The sequence below is a fragment of the Podarcis filfolensis genome (assembly GCF_964270895.1).
Source record: "Podarcis filfolensis genome assembly, chromosome: 8".
In the NCBI taxonomy this organism is placed as follows: Eukaryota; Metazoa; Chordata; class Lepidosauria; order Squamata; family Lacertidae; genus Podarcis; species Podarcis filfolensis.
This window is the reverse complement of record NC_139611.1, coordinates 60,690,371-60,710,609: the sequence shown is the minus strand read 5'-3', so window position 1 is coordinate 60,710,609 and position 20,239 is coordinate 60,690,371. Positions and strand designations below refer to the sequence as shown.

General features: G+C 47.9%; 1 protein-coding gene across 3 annotated transcripts in view; it reads right to left on the bottom strand.

Annotated features, from left to right (window-relative positions):
- Positions 1-16,641, bottom strand: part of DLGAP3 (DLG associated protein 3) — a 187,593-nt gene extending 170,952 nt beyond the window's left edge. For all 3 annotated transcript variants that reach the window (XM_083625487.1, XM_083625489.1, XM_083625488.1), the window contains exon 1: positions 16,440-16,641. The gene's annotated coding sequence lies outside the window, so the exon portion shown is untranslated. The remainder of the gene's footprint in view (positions 1-16,439) is intronic.
- Positions 16,642-20,239: the final 3,598 nt, after the last annotated feature.

Genomic DNA, 20,239 nt, shown 5'->3' with positions numbered 1-20,239 from the left:
CCTACCAGTCCCATTGGGTAGCAGCCCCAATGCCATATTACTTGCGTGGGGTTGAACACCACCTGAATAAGACTGTATGGCTTGATACAGACACCCTCCCCCGCATGAGTGTTCCTACAACTGTACTCAGTAATGTTCCTTCTTAGAAGGATGTTGCAAGGTTTCATCACTTTAATTGGTCGATTAATCAACTAAAGCTTTAATTGATGAATGCCAATTTTAATCAGAATGGGCACATTTTTAATCAGAGAGGAGAGAGCAGTTTAAGAGTGCACTTATTCGATTTGGAGGCTATTTTGGTTCCAGTGTGTTACCGTAATTGGGAACGAAGAAAGAAAATATTAAATATGTCCTTTCCTTCTAATGAGAACCTGCAGCTTGGGCTCGTTCCATTGCATGTTATCTCATAATTCCTCCATCTTTTTTCCTTTCTTCCTTAAAGGTGCCCATCTTGAGGTTTATTAAAATGGAATTGACACACAAATCAGTTAAAAGGCAGGTCATTAATAAACTAATAACTCTTTAATTGGTTGTCAAGCGCTCTTAAAAAGATTCCCCTGAGCATCCCTTCGGCAAAAAAGAAAGACCAGAAATTGGTGGGCGGGAAAGGGTCCTTTGGTGTCTTGTAAAGGAAAGTCTGGTGAAATCAAGTTAACATTGTCATGGCCAGTGGTGCAGTGGAGCAGTGGAGCAGGGACAGAGCACCGCCACACAAAGCTGCCTGATATAGAGCCAGACCATTGGCCCATCTACCTCAGTATTGTCTACACTGACTGGCAGGAGCTCTGCATGGTTTCAGGCAAGGTTGCCTCCCAGCCCTACCTGGAGATGCTGAAGATGGAACATGAGACCTTCTTCATGCAAAACACATACTCTACCACTGAGCTACAGCCCTTCCTCAGAGAAAAGCAGGAGAATCATGTATGCCAGGTTGAACTCCAAGGAGGAAAGATGGGATAGAAATGTAATATTAAAACAAATGAACACATAAATATCCAGGCAGAGGGCCTTATTGGTAGTGGTGCCTGCCCTGTTGAACGCCCTCCCTTCAGATGTCAAGGAAATAAGCAACTATCTTACTTTTAAAAGGCATTGAAGGCAGCCCTGTTTAGGGAAGTTTTTAATGTTTAATGCTGTATTGTCTTTTTAATATTCAGTTGGGAGCCACCCAGAGTGGCTGGGGAAACCCAGTCAGATGGATGGGGTATAAATAAATCATCATCATCATCATCATAATAAATTTCACAACAGGGAAGATGATGCTCTCTTCTGCCAGGGTGACATCTCTCAATCCTCTGCAAGCCAAATAAATGCATTTTTCGCAGAGCAGGCCCTCCCGGTGGTACAGAGGTACCCACACCCCTTCCAGTTTTTGAGGCCCCTGGCCACAATAAAAATTAGTTGTGGTTTGTTTATCTAATCAGCTGGCCTGCGATGACATGTTCATCATGGTCTAATCCTATGCCTTTGAAACAGAAATATTTTAATTAATTTTTATGAACATTTTAAATTCTTTAATATGACAAAATCTAGATCAGGTTCTTTTTAAAAAATCATATCATTTACCAAATCACATCTCTTATTTGCTTAGATTTGCTGCTCTAAGCTGGGAGTGCATGCCATGTTTTTGATCGCCGAAGAATTGATGCTTTTGAATTATGGTGCTGGAGGAGACTCTTGAGAGTCCCATGAACTGCAAGAAGATCAAACCTATCCATTCTTAAGGAAATCAGCCCTGAGTGCTCACTGGAAGGACAGGTCGTGAAGCTGAGGCTCCAATACTTTGGCCACCTCATGAGAAGAGAAGACTCCCTGGAAAAGACCCTGATGTTGGGAAAGATTGAGGGCACAAGGAGAAGGGGACAACAGAGGACGAAATGGTTGGACAGTGTTCTTGAAGCTACCAGCATGAGTTTGACCAAACTGCGGGAGGCAGTGGAAGACAGGAGTGCCTGGCATGCTCTGGTCAATGGGGTCACAAAGAGTCGGACACGACTAAACGACTAAACAACAACAACCATATTTTTCCATGTATAACACGCCCCCGTGTATAAGACAACCCCTATTTTTTGGGACTCCAAATTAAGGAAATGGGAGATTGTCCAGAGTTGTTCAGCGTTTGGGGGGCGGGTTTGCCCAGGGTTGTTGAGCTTCTTTTTTTGGGGGGGGATTGCTGACAATCGCTGACCCGCCTGACCACCGCTGCCAATCGCACGCCTTGCCAAAGCCACCAACCGGCAGCAGCAGCAGCAGCCAGTAGACAGCAGGCCTTGCCGCAGGCACCAATCACCCACCCGATCGCCGCTGACAATCTCCTGCTCGCGGCTGCCACCAATCGCCCATCCCTCTTTGGCACTATCCGTGTATATGATGACCCCCAATTTTTAACATTTCTCTATAATAATAAAAAATCTTATACACGGGAAAATACGGTACATAAAAAACACAGTGTGAAACTTCTTAAATGCCAAGATAGCAACAAGTGTTAAACCTGAGCTCCACATACACACCCCGCTTTGCATTTGAGGGCCAAGTCAAGTACTCTTCCTGCCCCTCCTTGCAGTTCTCGAAAGATCTCTTGTAGTCCTGCTGTTGGCCTTGATTTCTCTTTAAGACGGTTTTCTAATTGTTAGCTTAGTGATGATCTGCTTTCTGTGGATTTGTTGTTTTAGGGCCACTTGGTGAGGAGTGGACTTGAAATGTGTATTGACAAATAAAGGCAAAGATGAAAAACGATGTACTTATCTTGCTTAAAAGCATTTTTGAACTGGTCAAATTTAAAAGTCTCTAAGCAGTATACAAAAAAGCCCGACACAGTAAACAGTATCATAAAAATAGAGACGAGACAACCCCCACCCCAGTAATACAGTATTTTAAAAGCAGATTAAAAACAAGAACTCAGTATTACACGCTCCAATCTTACAGGTCAAGGAAAGCCTAGGCAAAAAGATCTGGCATTACAAGGCGTCTGTTGGATGATGTTTCACGTATGGCAGAGGGAAGATTATTCCAGAGTGTCGGGCAAAGGCAGAAAATGCCCATTTTCGGTCACTGCCCTGTGATTCTTTTTTAGAATGCAGTGCCATTAGTAAAATATTCCCAGGTGATCTAACTGAAGGCATGCAGCTCAGAGGTATGTAGAGCGTCTGCATTGCATTCAAAAGGTCTCAAGTTCAATTCCCCCCATCTCCAGGTATGGCTGGGAATGTCTCTGTCCTGAAACCCTGGATTGTTGCTGTCAGTCAAAGTAGATATATAAAACTAGAGGGACCCAAAGGCTCCCTATGTTTGCAAGTTATTCAGTTCACATTTACAGGTGAACCTACCTAATTTGTGCTTTCCTCAAATTACATGCACTGAAACACATCTTTTGAAATTCGCACTTCTCTGAATTTTACAGTGCAGTTCTCCAGCCAAGGAATGTATATGAAAATGCATATATTGAGGTAAAGTGTGCATAGAAATGCTTATATTTGTGAAAATGGCATACAAAAATGAAGCATATTAGCCATAATGGTACATTCAGCAAAACTGCGTGCAGAAATGTACCTACTAGGAGAAATTTGCCTTAACATGCTGATGAACTGGTGTGGAGACGTGGAAACTGAACTTAACACTGGAAAATTGAGGAGGTGAGAGAAAATGGTCAGATTCGCCCGTCCCTGTGCTCTGTTCAACAGCCTGGTCACTGTGCTCTGCATCAAAGGCAGAAAGAGCTAGGGGGATAAAAGGGCACCAAACAATAGCAAAATATTTGGAAAGCAGAGCCAGCCCACCAATGAGGCGGGGTGAAGCACCTGTCTCAGGCAGCAGAAGCAAGAGAGGTGGTGCCACACCCATCCCCCTGTCACTGGCATTTTGGCGCATGGTTGTCGCCGTTCATCTTCTGCGCCTCTCAGACAGAGAAGATGAACAGCAACACCTTGTGGAGTGCTCCATTTCTTGCCAAGTTTGTCAAGAGCTGAGGCATTCCTGTGTGCAGCATTCCCACTCATCTTCCCTGCCTTGTGGAGCGCCTGGGCTCTTGCCAAGTTCAGCGAGATCCAGCTGTTCCTGCACATCGCATTGTTGCTCGTCTTCCCCACCCTGTCCACCTCAAGTCGCAGTGAACTTGAGCATGCTGGAAGGAAGGGGATACAAACCCTGGTAGTGGTAGGCTATGGATGGGGAAATGATTTCCGCCCAAGCACCATCTTCCCTCATGGACAGCTTTCTGGGGTTGCACGTCAGGGCTGAGGCACAGGCAAGAGTGGAAGATGCAATGAATGTGGCTGCTCTACTGGTAAGCTACATTCCAGCCATACAAAAGGCCAGAGGTTTCTGCACCCACCCTCCATCCAGAGATTTCCACAGTTCAAGGTCACATACTTCATCCCAGCAAAAGCACTCAAGGAGGGTGTTGGGTAGTGCTGGTGAGGGGTGTGGCCTGGTTGATGGGTATGGCCTTGGGAGAGAGTCCTGAGGGCCATGAAGAGAGATCTGGAGGCCACATGCTGTCCCTGGGCCTGGGGATCCCTATCCTCCCAACGGTAAGTAGACTGGTAAACCTTACCCATGTATCAGGTACTCAGCTTTTGCCCATGCCAGCTGACCACAGGGACTAGCCATGTTAACACATGCACAGGAATTCTGTCCAAGCCCTGAAGCCTCAGGAAAACATGACAGCCACCTAGCACGCAGACAACATGCCCATGAAATAGAGAGGAATTAATTTGAACGAGTTGCGGATTTATCTGCAACTGGGCTGCCTATGAGAAGGTCAATGATAGCAATATCTACGTTGGCCAGCCTCCTTCCAACCTCCCCTTGAAACTTCCGCATGACATTTTCTATAGTGCCTAATGAAACTGGCCACATGGTTCCGCTCCCTCCCTCCCCTGCGCCTCCATGCAGTGGCAAATGCAGAACCAAAGAGCTGGTCCTGACGTGATTTTTAATCAGCCTCCAATTCATATCTTCCCATCCCGTTAGCTCTGATGGCTCCAGAGGTCCTTTGTTTTGCAATTGCCCGAGTGCCGGAGCCCGTCGTTCTCATTATCCCTTTGAAGCGCTTCTTGTTGCTCATGCAAATGTTTTGAATGTGCTGGGAAATTAATAATATCCTAGCGCTCGGAAGAAACAATGGAAGCAGCTCCTAACAGCTGAGTGGGGGAAATGGAGATGTGCTCGTCAGCAAAGTGGCGCGGAAACTATTTCGATAGATAGGTCATGGTGGAGACATTTGCAGCTCGGGCGGCTTTGGCCCCAGTGCACCTATCTGACAGTGAGAAACCAGCAGAGAAGGAGAAGGCGAGCGAGGAAGAGATTTGCCAAGGCCTGAATGTCCTTTACAACAGGGGTGAAGAACCTCAGCCCAAGGGCCAAAGGCCCTCAAGACTTTCCTCAAGTTATGCCCCCTCCCACAGAGGACTTCCCACTTGAATTCCTAGCTAGAATGTGTCCTTGAACTCAGGACTGGCCCATCCATTAGCCTTGGTGAGGCAGTTGCCTCAGGCTGCAAACTGGTGACAGTAGGGAGTGATGGCAGATCCGGGCCCCCAAGGTGTGTGTCACTTACCACCTCCTGTGCTAAGGAACAACAGGTTTGCCGCCACCTGCTACTCCTCTCCAACCTCCTTTCTTCTCCCTGGGCCACCTCCAGTTGCCTCAGGCGAAAGTGGCAGAGGAGGAGGCAGCAGAGGGGCACCATTTTCTGTTTTGCCTCAAGTGGCAAAATGTATTGGGCTGTCCCTGCTTGAACTCTTGCTTGTCTGGAAGGAGGATGGAGGAGTGTGTGTGTGCAGATACCTCTGCTTTTTGCAGGGCTGGAGGGTAGCCTATGCTACAAAGCTAAGAGTCAAATCCTGTGCTCCAGCCATGTTTGGCTCTGGCACCATGCATAACAGGCAAGAGGCCTCTGGAAAGTTGCCCCCAAGAGCGAAAGTGGCCTCTGGGTTGAAAAAGGTTCCCCTGATTTAGAGGATCAGAGGCGAGGAGGTAAGTGGAAGGGTAGAATCAAGGTGGGGATGTAAACAAGGTAGGGTGTGGGCTTAAAGTCGCCAATTCATACATTGCTGAAGAAGCTTCAGAGCCATTTCCCTATAGCTCAGGCAGCTAATTGGTGGCTAATTCAGCTGTTAACCAACTATAACTTCCATCATCCCTGACCATTGGCCAGGCTGGCTGAGGCTGATGGAAGCTTGGCATGGAATGTTGACAGGCTGTTGTGGGTAAGGAAACACAGAGAGGAGGGGAAATAGAACAGAATATCCTGAAACAGGGCACGGGTCCCACTTCTCCATCCCTGTGTTGAGCCACAAACCGCCACTGCTGAGATTCACCCCATCAGTTCTCAAGCACTGCACCATCTCCACTATTTCTAAGTCTCCATGTCAGGAGAGGTTCAGGAGAAGACGACTAGACAATTTCATGGAGGATAAGGCTACCCATGGCTGCTAGCCATTATGGCTGTTTCACCCTCCACGGTCGGAGGCAGTATGCTCCTGAATCTCAGTTGCTGAGAATCACAAGTGGGGTGTGTTGCTGTTGCACTCAGGTCCTGCTGGACTAGATGCTGGACTAGATGAGCCTGGGTTCTGATCCAGCAGCAGGACTCTTCCTATGTTCCTGTGAGATGTGGCTTCCTTAATGACAAACCCAAAGGGAGTTGCGCCATTGCAATTTAAAACAACAACAACCACCAAGCAGCTTGTTTAGAGTTTGAATCCCCCCTCCCCTGCTCTGAAACAGTTCTGTGAGTGCTAAATGAATATTCAAAGAGAAAATCAGACTGGGCAATTTTCACCTATGTGCCAAGTGTAAATTAAAACACTCATCACTTCTGGCTTCTACACCTCATCAAACCTCCCCCCTCCCTTTCCCCTCCTCATTAACAATAGAGATGCAGAAACATGTACAGGAGATGGGTTTGAGGCAGTGGCTCCTTAGTGAGATAAGGAGAGCTGGTTGTTTTTGCCATAAATGCAAAGCACATCTTTCAGACACCTGGGAGAGGGCCGCAATATACACACATTGTGAGGTTTTTTTTAAAAAAAATCATTGTTTTATCACTGCCAAGGTTGTCCTTTGCAGTCTGTGTTCTTTGCACAGACTCAATTTTTAAAAATGAATTTGGCTTCTTTTTAAAATTTGTTTCAGCATTTTATGGAGTGGACGAAAAAGGTACAATCTGTACACATTTTGAAATCAGCATGGAAGTTAGAGGTGGGGGAAGAGAGCTTTTTTAAAAACATGAAAGTCAGATCTGGGCAATGCAAGGGGTAGGCAGGGGAAGGAAAAACGTATTGAGTTAAAGACTGGGTTGGTTTCATCCTCAGTAGAGCTGGGAGAGAACCTTCTACCTCTCAAACATGGCTTGCAGGGTTGATAGCCCAGTCCCAGCCCTACCATAGGGACTGCCTAATCCTTAAGATCTACATCAGGGACCTTACTCCATGAGCCACACCTTCAGAGGTGAGGAAGGTGGTTGCTGAGTGTATGGCCTCTCCAACCAGGGTTGGGCAGGGCCCCTGTCTGAAACCCTGGAGAGTGGCTGTCAGTCAGTGCCTACAATACTAAGCAAGGTGGCCTGACGGTGGGCTCGTCAACACTTCCGCTTGTCTTGTGCCTAGAAAGCATGGATCCAGGCAGTTTTCCTCTTGCTCTTTTCCCAGGGAAAACCCACTCTTTAGCTCTAAATCGGAACCCTCAGTTCCCAAAGAAATGCTACCTATTGGAAAGGATAGAACCAACCCCAAATGCCATGCTATTTTGTTAGACAATTTGTCTTTGGCTTTCATGTGGGCTGGAAGGTGGGACAGCAAATCTAATCAATCCAGCGATATTGAATGTTATTTTTCCCCCCAGCAGCAACCGTCTTGGAAGTGAGCTAGGAATCTTTAAAGGCCGGGGCCGGGGAGGGAGGCGGAAACCTGTGGACCTCCAGATGTAACACACTCGATGACCCATGAGCCTCAATGCTCAATGGTCAAAGATAATGTAGTCCAATGATGCCTGGAGGACCACAAGTTCCCCACCCAGATGAGCCTGGTGAGTTTCAAAGCATCCTTGGGCCCTTAATGGGAGGTTTGGGGTCTGGTTGCAGTTGAGGCTGGTAGGGCAGAGGCAGGGAGATCAAACAGTAGGTGAAGCCAGAGCCAATGCGACGCAGAGCCAACTAATGTCAGTTTTGCCCCCAACCTTCCTCTACAAGGCAAACACTGAGACTACAGAGGAGGAGGAAGCTGAGAGCCAGGGTCAGAAGCCAGGAAGGAGTGGGCAGACTGAGGAAGGACTGGGGTTGGTGAGGCACTGCCCCCAAAGCCATAATGGATTAGCTGCCGCTGGGGCAACTCCCATCCTTAAAGAACATCTAGGCATAAGAAACAAGCATCTTTAAGGATCTTGCTCTTATTTTGAGCATGCCTGTTTCATTTTTCAGTGAACTCCAGTCGTAGAAAGAGTTACCTTTGAACATGTTAGGCTCCTTGCCTGCTTAGTGAGTTTGATTATTATTCAACCTGCAAAAGGCAAGCCTCAAACCTCAGCATTTTAAGGGTCAATTTGAGCATCATTTGAAATGGGCTTCCATAGGGATGAATCGCTCTCAGTCCCACCAGTCACAGAGTGGACTGAGCTGATCCATTTAAAAATAAGATCCAGCCAAGCTCTGGGAAATTCACCCTAATGGAGCATCCTCTACTGACCGGCTATCACTGCTCAGAAGCAGGGGGAAAGCACTCTGTACAAGCTCAGGGGAGCTTTCCTCTATGACACATTTTTGCACAAACTCTGTGGTCATTGGTTTAGGAGGGGCCTGACAACATATCGGAAAGGGGTCCTGCTAATTGTGTGTAATTAAAAGGAGGTGAAACAGCACAGTCCCAACTGACAGGTTGACTCTCTGTCCTTTTTGTGCCCCAGAGGAAGTCAGGCAGAGTAACTTTCTGCAAGTTCTGCTTCCAAGCAAGACCAGCAGATGGAAATCTCTCTCTCTCTCTCTCTTTCTCTCTCTCTGCAGGGCTGTGAAACTGTCACATGGGCAAGACAGAAGGATTTATTTCAAGACAACCCTTGAACTGACCTCACCTCCCCTTTCGCACAATCCCTCCTACCACAAAAGATGAAAGGCAGACATTAATCTCACAGATGCCCGTCCATTGATTTATTGATGTCTCTTTTGTAGCTGAAGCCATTTCTGCCCGGGGTGTTCCCCGTGGAGAGTGCCAGGGGGAAGACATGAAGAGTGCTGTAAAAATACCTCCCTCTGGGCATTTTCCTGGCACCAGCGGAAGGAACAAGCCACTCTGATCTTTTAATTACCTTTACCAGCCTTCTTCCTTTGGCTGTTAGATTCCTTTGGCTAGTAATTTCTGCCTCCTCCCCTCCCACAGGGCTTAATCCAAGCCTGGGCAAAGGTTGTGGCCTAGCGAGAGTCTTCAGGGCTGGAAGGCTGCATCTGGCCTGCTTTCTGGGCAGGAACTAGCCTCCTTCCCTCATTGCCATCATCATTCCAGCAAACTCAGGTAGTGAGTGCCAGAACGGGGCTACTGAAAAACTGAAAAAGGGGATCTTCCCCCTTCCTGAAAAAGCAGCCCGACAAAGACTGAGCAATGCTAGTCATGAAACACTGGAAAAGGGAAAAATAGTGGGCAGTGCTGATTTTTCTGATGGGCAGTGCTATTTTTCTAAAAATAAGATGTGCTGGAACTCACCATGAACACCACCCTTGTCTTAGAATGGCAATGGCACCCACCTGAGAGGTTCTGGAACTGAGTTCCTGTGTGTTTCCCCTGAAAAAAACCTCTGGGGATAGGGAGAATGGAATGCAGTATCCTGGGAATGGGCATGGCTGGCTGGAACCCTGAACACTCCTGTTAGGGAGAACATGCCTGTTGAGCGGGGAAGGACAACACTGGAGGGCTGTTGTTTCCATGCTCTGTTTGTGGGTTTCCTAGAAAAGGGTCATCTTGGCCGCCACTGGAAACAGGAGGCCTGGAGTAGATTTTTAGACATTTTGGGTGCACTCAGACACTGGGATTATTCCATTAGTTTTCCTGATTATAATGCTAGTGCTTCTACCATGGACTCTTGTGCTCCTTTTACACGGCTTTACCTGTTGCATTATGGAACTGTGGATCTTCTTTTGATCTATATACTGCCAAGCCTCGCTACATTTTAAATGGCAGGAAAGAACTGTGTGCTGGAATACCACCCGAAAGCTCATCACATGAAATTACAGTGCAAAAGTCCTGCTAATTTCAGGGTTAACAGGGCTGCAAGCGGATTATTTTTTCCCCCAGGAAGCAAATAACACAGAAATGAGTGCTCAACTTGTTGCAACATGTCCTGCCAAAAAACCAGGGTTGCATCCTCGGGAAGCTTGAGTAATGCTAACAGCACCAAGGGACAGGCCAGTGGGTGAGCAGCCTGTCAATTAACTGGGTCAATACACTGCCTGATGGGTTTCTGCCTACTGAACTATTGTGAACCAGTTGCCTGGACCAGAAAGCCAAAGTGTCCTGAGGAAGGAGTCCCATCAGTCACGATGAATGATTGAACTATGCATTCATAACAAAAACCAGGAAGCCTGGAGAATGACTGGAGCATATTATTTGCAAAGTCTTGCAATAAAAAGGCAATTTTAAATACTAATGGACTGAGGGGAGAGATGATTTGATAATCATGCAAGGAACTCGAAAGGAAATGTCGCTCAGCTCTGAGAGCACCTGCTTTGCATTAATTGCTGTTGTTGTTATTATAATTATTACTAAATTTATATATTGCTCATATGCCAAAATGGATTCTAAGCTTATTACTACTGCATGCAGAAGGTCCTTGCTTCAATCCCTGCCATCTCCAGGTAGGGCTGGGAATGTACTGTCTGAAATCCTAAAGAGCCTCTGCCAGTCATTGTAGACAATAATTGATCTGACTCAGTATAAGTTAGCTTCCTAGTTTTCTACCAGGACTGCAATAAGGGGTGTGAGAAAGGGCTTGCAATAGATGTCCCCAGCATAGGGAGTGAAGGATGCAATAAGAGAGGCTGTCTCAATTTTCATAAAATGGATTTTTTAAAAGATTCATTCATCTCAAAGAGTTTAAAAGTGCAGGTTTGTAGAACTCCCCTGGGGAGAAAGTGGGGCACCATAATAAAGTCCTGGACCTTGCAGTGTGCTTTGGTCACATGTAGGCTTGACTGTTGCAACACATTCTACCTGGGGCTGCCTTTAGACTTTTTAGAGAGTTCAGAAATAGCCACTGGTGCAGGATGCTGCTGCCAGGGCTCTGCTATCTGGAGCATATCATCATCTGATCTTGCACTCGGCACCTGGCTTGTTTCCGAGCCTGATTCAAAAGTGCTGGTGATCACTTTTCAAACTCTAAAGCAATTTGGGGCCAAGGTGCATAAAAGGCCACCTGCTCCCAATTGTCTCTACCTGTACATCAGGGGTTGACTCCAGCTTCCATCAGCTCCAGCCAGCATAGAATCACAGAATCGCACAATGGTAGCATTACCATTACCCTTAGAAGGGATCCCCCCAAAGGGTCATCTAGCCCAACCCCCTGAAATATAGGAATTACATCTAAAGAATCCCTGACAGATGACCATCCAGCATGGTCAGTGTTCAGGAATGATGGAAGCTGTAGCCCAGCAGCATCTAATGGTCCACAGTTTTCCTACCCTTGCTGCACACCAATATTTTTTTGAGGGGGCGTGTCTCTTCTTTGTGTGTCAGTGCTATTTGAGGTGCAGCCAGTTGCTACCTGGGGCAGGGGTTTCTTGGTTGCAGGGTCCAATCCTGGAATTGCCTCCTGAAGGACTCCTATCCAGCCTCTTCCTGCACCACAGTTCAGAGGTAGAGCATAAGTATTGCATGCAAAGTGTCCTGACTTTGATCCCTGTTGTCTCCAGGCAAAGACCCTGCCAGGAACCCTGGAGAGCTGCTTTCGGACATTGTAGACATTACTAATAGACCAATATAATCTCATTTGGTATAAAGCCATTCCCTGTGCTGCAAACATTAAGAAAGGGGGCAAAGACTCATTGACTTCAATGGGTCTTCAGTGTTACATTTATTTATTTATTTATCTATTGATTTACTGCATTAAATTTGTACACTGCTTTATAGTTAAAGTGGTTTGCAGAAAGAATAAACCAATAAAATTATTGTTAAAAACAGCAATTCAAAACATCAAAAAATTAATTAAAATCGGTGACAAGCAAAAGCAGATAAAAATGCATGTCAACATTCTATGTATCAGGATAGGTTTGCCAAAAAGCAGGTGCTGAAAACAGCATAGTGAAGGTAGGGAGTTCCAAAGTGTGGTTGCTGCCACACTAAAAATATCAATTTCTTACATCCCACCTGGTGCAATTCTTTTTCTCTCTTTGCCTGTGTTTTTCTTTCTCCTGGGATGCTCTTTTTTCAAAGTTAACTTTACTGTTGTCTTTCAGTGTTCATCACACTTTCTGACTGCTGTACACTGCCTAGAGGGCCTTTTAAGGGTCAAAAGTGGGTTTACAAATGGGCACATAAATGCAAACCTAATTTCAGATGGCAGCGCTCGGTGGCGCAAAATCTCAAAAAGTGATCTAATGACTCTGGGAAGGAGCTCATATGGGGTGACCAGACGATTTAGGTTTTTAAAGGGAATAGGCAGAACTTTAAATGGTTTGTGGACAGTGTGACACATTACAACTGTGCTATTCCTTAAGAAACAATCACCCATTTTTTAAAGTTCTCCTGTGATTATGTGTTACAATTATGTGTAACTGGTTGCCAGCTTGATTTGGGCAGAACAATACACTGCTGGAAACACCTTAATGGGGTGTTTCCTTACTGGGACTAACCCTGTGATGTCAAGCATTCTGTGTCCACCAATGTAATGAAGGACAGAGAGAAATTCGGTTCAGTTCCCATTTAAAGGTGAACCTATGTAATTCACACTTTCCAAAACAATATGAGAACCCAAACTCAACCATCCTTAGAAATCCACACTTTTTGAAGTTTGCCATGCAGTTTTCTAGCCAAGTAACATGTACAGAATTGCAGATTACCAGGGTAAATCGTGCATAAAAATGCATATATTTGTGAAGATAACATGCAAAAATGCACTCTAGTAGAGGAAATTGTTTTGCAAAAATGTGTGCGTCAGTCAGGCAAAATTGCAGACAAATGTGTATTGGTTGGGAGAAATTCGCACTGAAATTCTGAGGAGGGCTTTTAAAAAGGAAGAAAGAAAATTGCAAACTAATCTGAAGAACTGAAGCTAAGATTAGAGAAAAAAATGAGAAACTGATAGATTTGCCCATCCCTAAATGTAATGGAGCAAAGGCAGAAAGGCACATTGTCCAGGTCTGAGACCTTGCAAAGAACCCTCTTCTCTTCTCATTCCTGTGCCCCTTTAAGTTTTGTCCAATGCCCAAGTGTAGAAGTTGGGAAACCTCTGTCACCCCAAGGGCTGTAGTTCCTTTCTAGGCATCCTCTCATGGGCCATGTGCTGGTGGTGGGCAAGGCCAGAAGCAGAAATGGGTGGAGCAACGAATGTTAATTTACTCACACATGCAGCTTTGCTCTCCATCTAGGCAGGCAAGAAGCATTATCAGAGGTTGCACTCACAACTGCACATTTAAAGCATTTGCATGCTATTTTAATAGCCATGGCTCCCTCTTCCCCCCAAAACTTGGGAACTGTAGTTTGTTATGGGTACTGGGAGCTATAGCTCTGGGACAAACACATTTCTAGGAAATTTAAATGGTAGCTCACAATTGCAGAGAGCAGGCTGAGCATCAGTGCTGGTGGGCCCTGACTCTGAGGTGTCTGTGGGCGCTGGGTGGTGACACTGAGCCTGGCAAGATGTGATGGTGTCACATGAAGAAGCAAGTGGCACAATATGTCACAGTGGAAGATGGGAGAACCTGGCACCTAGGGGTGCCATTTTTGGGGTGGCAGCCTCCATGTGTCTGACAGCATGTGTTCCACTCTTAAATGAATGGGTAAATGGAGTTCTTTTAACACATGCATGCGAGCAAGCGAGCGCACGCAAGCACGCACACACACACTGCAAAATAAAAATAGATTTTTGAAAAAATCACACACATTCAAATGCAATTTGTTCCCAATGTTTAGCACCCGTTAACAACCAGTCTGCCACATTCTGGACCAGCTGAAGCTTCTGAACGGTCTTTTCAGCTTCCCCAGCTGTTACCCAAATGCTCAGCAGTGGGATTCCAAAGACATCTTTTTAAAATGCTGCCTCTGAGAGCTACAGCACCCCCGCTCTGATCCCTCCTGGATCAGAACAAGAGCTCATCTAGTCCACCGTCCCATTTCTAAAACAGCTTCTAAATTAGGCATAGGCAAACTCCGGCCCTCCAGATGTTTGGGACTACAATTTCCATCATCCCTGACCACTGGTCCTGTTAGCTAGGGATGATGGGAATTGTAGTCCCAAACATCTGGAGAGCTGGAGTTTGCCTATGTCTGTTCTAAATAGTAGACAGCCAGATGCTCCCAGGTTGAAAGTGACAGGCCCCTCCCTGCTCTTTGCTTCCATAACGCCTGGTATTCAGAGATGTAGACCTGGAAGTTCCATATAGCACTCTAGACTAATTCCTTTTTATGACTGATCACCTGTGAATTCATCTAGCCCCTTCTTCAAGCCTTCAAAGCCAGCAGCCATCACGTCTTGTGGCAGGGAATTCCTCAAGGCAATAATTACGCTTTGTGTGAAGAAGACCTTTCCTTGTGTCTAGCAGATCCTGAATCTCCTTCCCAGTCAGTTTCACTGGGAGACTCTTGATCTCACGATCAGAGAAGGTGAAATGTTTCTCTTGTCTCCTTCCTCCATTCATAATTTTATAAACCTCTGTCATCTCTCTCCATGAATAAAGACCCAAGCGTGATTGCTTGTCCTTCTCCAACAGTGTGAGAATCTGGAGAGCTCCACATTAGATTGTCTTTCTAGCAAATCACTCTCCACATCCCCAAAGAACATTCACACGGCATGAAAGAACTTTTCCTCTCCCCCCTCCAAACAAAGGCCTTCCTTCCCCCTGCTCTTTCTTCCACCTGAAACCACCTTGGGCAGCTCTCACAGCACCCCCAGCAGTGTCTTACAGCTAAATTCTGCATGCTGCACAGAGCTCTCTGGGTACCCCATGTGACGGACCAAATGACAAGACAGAGAAGATTTGCTTAGCCACATTTCTTGTGCGCCCCAGAAGAGCACCTCTAAAGCCTAAGCAAAAGATCAAAAGGGAGAGGCACAATGGTTCTGGAAGCAACCTCACCTGCACATTGTATGCCCACAGGCTGATCCATGCATTTGCTGGCGGTGTTTGTGACAAGTTGCCACCGCTGACAACTTTCTGTCAGGAGAAGCCATTGATCTCTTGCTGTTGTGCAAATGTACCTAGAATTATAAGTGTTGGGAAGGACCTCAAAGGCCATCTAGTTTACCCCCTGCCAGTGCAGGAAAGTCTATGGCTCTGGGGAGCATGCAGACACACCTGAGACACATTATGAAAAGCATAATTTCCAAACCCAGCTGAGTGATCTCTGTTTCACCTGGCAAAGAAAGCAGACCCACAAAAGTAAATGCATGCAGGATGGCTGGGCCACATGTTTCCCAGCGCAGCTCATCCTTCCGACTTCATATATTTTCACATCTAACGGAGACACTTGGCCATTCCCCCCACATCATGCAACCATTTCACAGCCCATGACCTCTTTGTGAGGGTATTTTTTCACTCTCGAGAAAATCACACATGGCGAGACCCATTAAACAAAAGCAACAACCCTGAATCTCACTGAGGACTAGTCTCTTGGCAGACACGAGAGAAAGCTTAGAGCATTCAGCACCAGGGAGAGGAGAGAAGAGGGTCTGCTGGTTTTTGCTTGACAATCTCTTTCCACCTCATCCTTTTCAAGATAGGGAGAATTGGGATGCCTTTGAGAGACCTGCAAAGGCTCTTGTCTCCCCTGCTTTTATAACCCTGTGAGGTTAAGCTGAGCATCTATTGGGAAGACGGGCAACCCTCCCTCCCGACTCCCTGTAATGTGAGAATGCAGCTGGGGTGGTGGCAGCGGATGCTCAGCCACCGCCACATGGCAGGAGTGCAAGGCGCCACCGCGATCCGTAGTGCAACGTGTGGAGAATGTGGGACTGAGGAAGCACACCCCCTCTTTCTCTCCGCTCCTCTCCCTGGGTGGCTCCCCCTTCGCACCTTGGGCGCAGTGGGTGCCCGTCACTGACGCCAGATGCGCAAGGTGCCTGGCACTAACTGTTGATCAAAGCATCCACAGCTCCAAGTCCCATCCCTCCTCCACCTGGGAGGGTGCGGGGGGGGGGGAGCCTCCTTCCTGCCTGGACACAAAGCCATTCTCCCCACCCTCTCGGAGCCACTGGCACGAGAAAGGATCCAAAAAGGACAAGGGGGTGGAAAATCTCCTTACCTCGCCTGATGGGATCCAGGCTCCTGGTCAGGGTACCGCTGCTACATCCTTCTGTCTTTTTTGGTTTTTTTAAGGGGAACAGGGGGTGGAAAAAAACCCTGCTCCGTGAATATCGTCTGTCCTTCTGAGAAGAAGCGGCCCTTCCACACACTCACACGAGCACCCCAGCCGGCAGGATCCAAGTTGGTCTTCGATGGACTGAGGTATGGGAAGGAAGGTGTTTTAGGGAAGAAAGCCGGGCGGGGAGGGGGGCGATTTGGAGAAGGCGTGGATGCTTCCTTCAAAGATGCTCTCTGTCTCTCTGCCTCTCCAGCCCTGCACTGCAGATCTATGGGTTAATAGTAAGAAGATGAGGCTTGAGGTTCCTTTACTTACTGAACCACAGAGAAAATGAGAGGGGGGGGGCGGTTGAGTGGGAGTGGGAGGGGACAACACGAAGATGCGGAGGTGGATTTCCCAGGAACTGGGCAGAGCGGGGGAGGAGGGGGTTTCTCTTTTTGATTGGCAGGTAGACTCCACACGACTTCTCCTTGACTGAAGGCCACGATCCCGGCCTTTTATCGCTGGCAACTCACACGCACACGCGCGTGAACGCGAACACGAACGAACACACACACACACTGGCCCGGCCTTGCGTGTTAATAATGCCAGCCGTGCATCTCGACACGAGCTTCGTGGAACCTGCAGCCCCCTCCCCGCCCTCTCTCCATCGCCTCAACCCCCCCCTCCCTGCTTTCGGAGCTCTCCTGGGCTCTGTTTTATCTTCTCTGCAATGGGAATCCGGAGCCGTTATGGCTCACAAGAGTGTGAGCAAAAAATAAAATCTTTTTTCTTTTCTTTTTTAAAAAGATCCGATGTAAGAACATCCCTTCCAACAGCCCAGCCCAGGAGCAAGAGATGTTGCGGGGGGGGGGAGTGGAGGGGGGGGAGAGAAGAGATTTGCATTCAAGAAGCGAGGATGCGCTGCTTATTTTTGGGCACTCGGAACAAATTGCCTGCTGTTTTTCTGCTTTGTTACACAGCTACAGAAGCAGCAGGATGGGAGGATGGGGCGGGGTGGTGGTGGTGGTGGTGGAAGAGGCAGAGCCTTTTCGGGACGGGGTGGTGGAAGGAAGAGACGTGCTTGGAAAAAGAGGATGATCAAAGCTCACGAGGAGGAAGGGAAGGGGGAAAGCACCGCGGGTCTCGCCCAGGCAGGGCCTGGCCATTGGGGGTTGGCAAAGCGGGGAGGACTTTCCCTCGGGACTGTGGGGTGGGGTGGCGGTGGGGGCAGTTCAGAAGGAGGCCTTCCTACACGCAGCTCAGCCAAGTGAGAGTGGATTCTGGCGGGGTAAAGGCTCCAGCCACTTCCGCCAGGGGGAGCTCCTGAGCTCTGTAGCAGAGCACCTGCTTGGGCCTCAGAAGGGCCCTCAGCATCTTCTGGTAGGAGTGTGCAAGGCTCTCTGCCTTAAACCCTGGAAAGCTGCTGCTAGCCAGTGCAGACAATGCCAGTGGCATAAGGCAGTCTTCAATGTTCCTTAAACGATGAGCTTCCAGCCATGGCTCGGTGTTAGAGCGCCTGCTATGCATGCAGAAGGGCCCAGGGTTCCATTTCGGGCAGCTGCAGGTAGGCCTGGGAAGGACCCATTCCTGAAACCCAGGGCAGCTGCTGCCAGCCAGTGTTGACCGTACTGAGCCAGATGAACCAATGACTCTGTGCAAGGCGGATTCCAGGTTCCCAGGCCCGGATTAAAGGGTATGGAGGGGCCTGAGGCTGATAGGAGCAAAGGGCCTAAGTAGCATGTGCTGCACAGATTTCCAACAGCAATAAATAAAAATAACTCCAAAAGGCACCAGACAAAACAAATCTCGAATTCACAGATGCATTCAAATCAAAGAAACAACCAGCAAGCATAAATCATGCGCTGCAATCGAAACAAAACATTTCCTCCCCTTTGATCCCCTGGCTTTGGTTGTGGCAAAGGCATTCCTCCAAGGGGCCCCAGGAGCAGCAAGCACTTGTTTCCTACAAACCCCCAGAGTGAAGTTGCACCTGTGGAATTGTGGGGAGTTTTTAAATGGCAGGTCTTCAACCCAGTGGCTTGGAACAGGGCCCCAGGCGGAGGCCAGCAACGTTGCCAGTTGCTGGTGCCGGGCTTTACTTCATTCTAGAACTGAAAGGTGAGTGAATATGCTCTGGGCACAGGACTTATCTTAGTGTGAGCCCAAGTATCTGTTTTGGATGTGTGGTCTCCACTCTAAAATTGTAGCTGCTATCAAGTCAGCTCTCTCTGGGAAGAACTGGGTGGCAGGAACTGCCTTCTCCTCTGGGCCTGCCTTCTCCCTCAAGTACAGTATACCAGGAGCCAGTGGTGGACGGGGCCAGAGGCAAAAGTGGGAGGAACAACAGGTGTGGCTCTCACTTTGTACAGTAAGCCACACAAAGGACAGAGGTTTGCAGAGTCGATTCAAGACATTTTGCTGCCTGAAGCAGTGAGCCAGGCTCTCTCTCTGTCCCAGGTCAAGGTACTTAGCAGCCAAGGCCCGCCAGGTACTTTAGGCATCTGAGGCAGAACATCCAGCAAGCACCTCGTCTTCCTTCCTGGTGATGTAACGTGCAATAATAGCAAACCTAATAACAAAATCACCTGCTGTCCTTTCAAGACACCCAAAGTCAGCCTAAGGCTGATGCCTCACATTGCCTAACAGGAGGGCCAGCCCTGGAGGTTGGTATGAACATCTTCACACACACATCTCCCCAGCCTCCATCCAGGCAAGCAAGAGACATTGTTGCAGCTCAACTTTCCAGCCAGGCAAAAGCACTCAAGGAGGCTGGGGTGGGATGTGACCCAGAGAGAGTCCAGTGGGTCTCCTCTGACCGGCTGAGCCTGTTGTTCTTCACCTTTGCTTTAGCTGCAAGCACCTGGCAATAGCTGTGGCATTTATGCTGAACCCTACGGATGCGCCAAATTCATTTGGCTTTGGTTCAGGAGATTGCAGCACAAGAAGCAAGCCCCCTTATTCAGATTACTTCCCATGTTTTGCTTGTTTGCTTGTTTGCTTGTAAGCACCCTGCCCTGTCCAGGTCAGAGGTGTGGTTACAGTGGAAGGAAGTCGACTTGTCTTGAGTCAACTCTGCAAACCTCTGTCTTTTGTGTGGCTTACTGTACAAAGTGAGAGCCACACCTATTGTTCCTCCCACTTTTGCCTCTGGCCCAGTCCATCCCTGGCTCCTGGAACACTGTCCCTGAGCTAAAGGATTTTGTTGAAGCTTCTATGTAGCAGCAACTGATTGAGTTGCTCTGAATGTCGCAGAGGAATGGGACCGGCTAAAGGGTCTCTTCCTGCCATTGGCTAAGCTGCTCTGGTGCCAAAGAAGGGTGAGGCAGGCAGGTAGGCAAGAAGCAAGGGCCAAGGAAAGGAAAGCCAAGTGGTTGGCAACTGAGTTCTAGCAGGCCAGCCAGGAGGCGGTGATGCAGCCCACTCCTAAAGAAACCTGACCAGGATCTGATGGTTCTTGGCAACTACTGCCCATTTGCTAATACTTGCTTTGGCGGGGGGGGGGGGGGGGAGTTGATAGTAACACAGGAAGCTGCCCTATTTTGGAACAGACTATTGGCCCAGCTAGTTCAGTACACTGCCTGGTAGCATCTCTCCAGGGTTTCGGGAAGAGATTGTCTCTGGTTCTGCCTGGAGAGGCCAGGGATTGAACCTGGGATCATCTGCACACAAAGGCCATGCTCCTGTGCTTACAACCTTAAAGTTGGTGGCAATGCAGCTGCAAGCACTCTTGAATGATACCGGTTTTCTAGACCTTTATC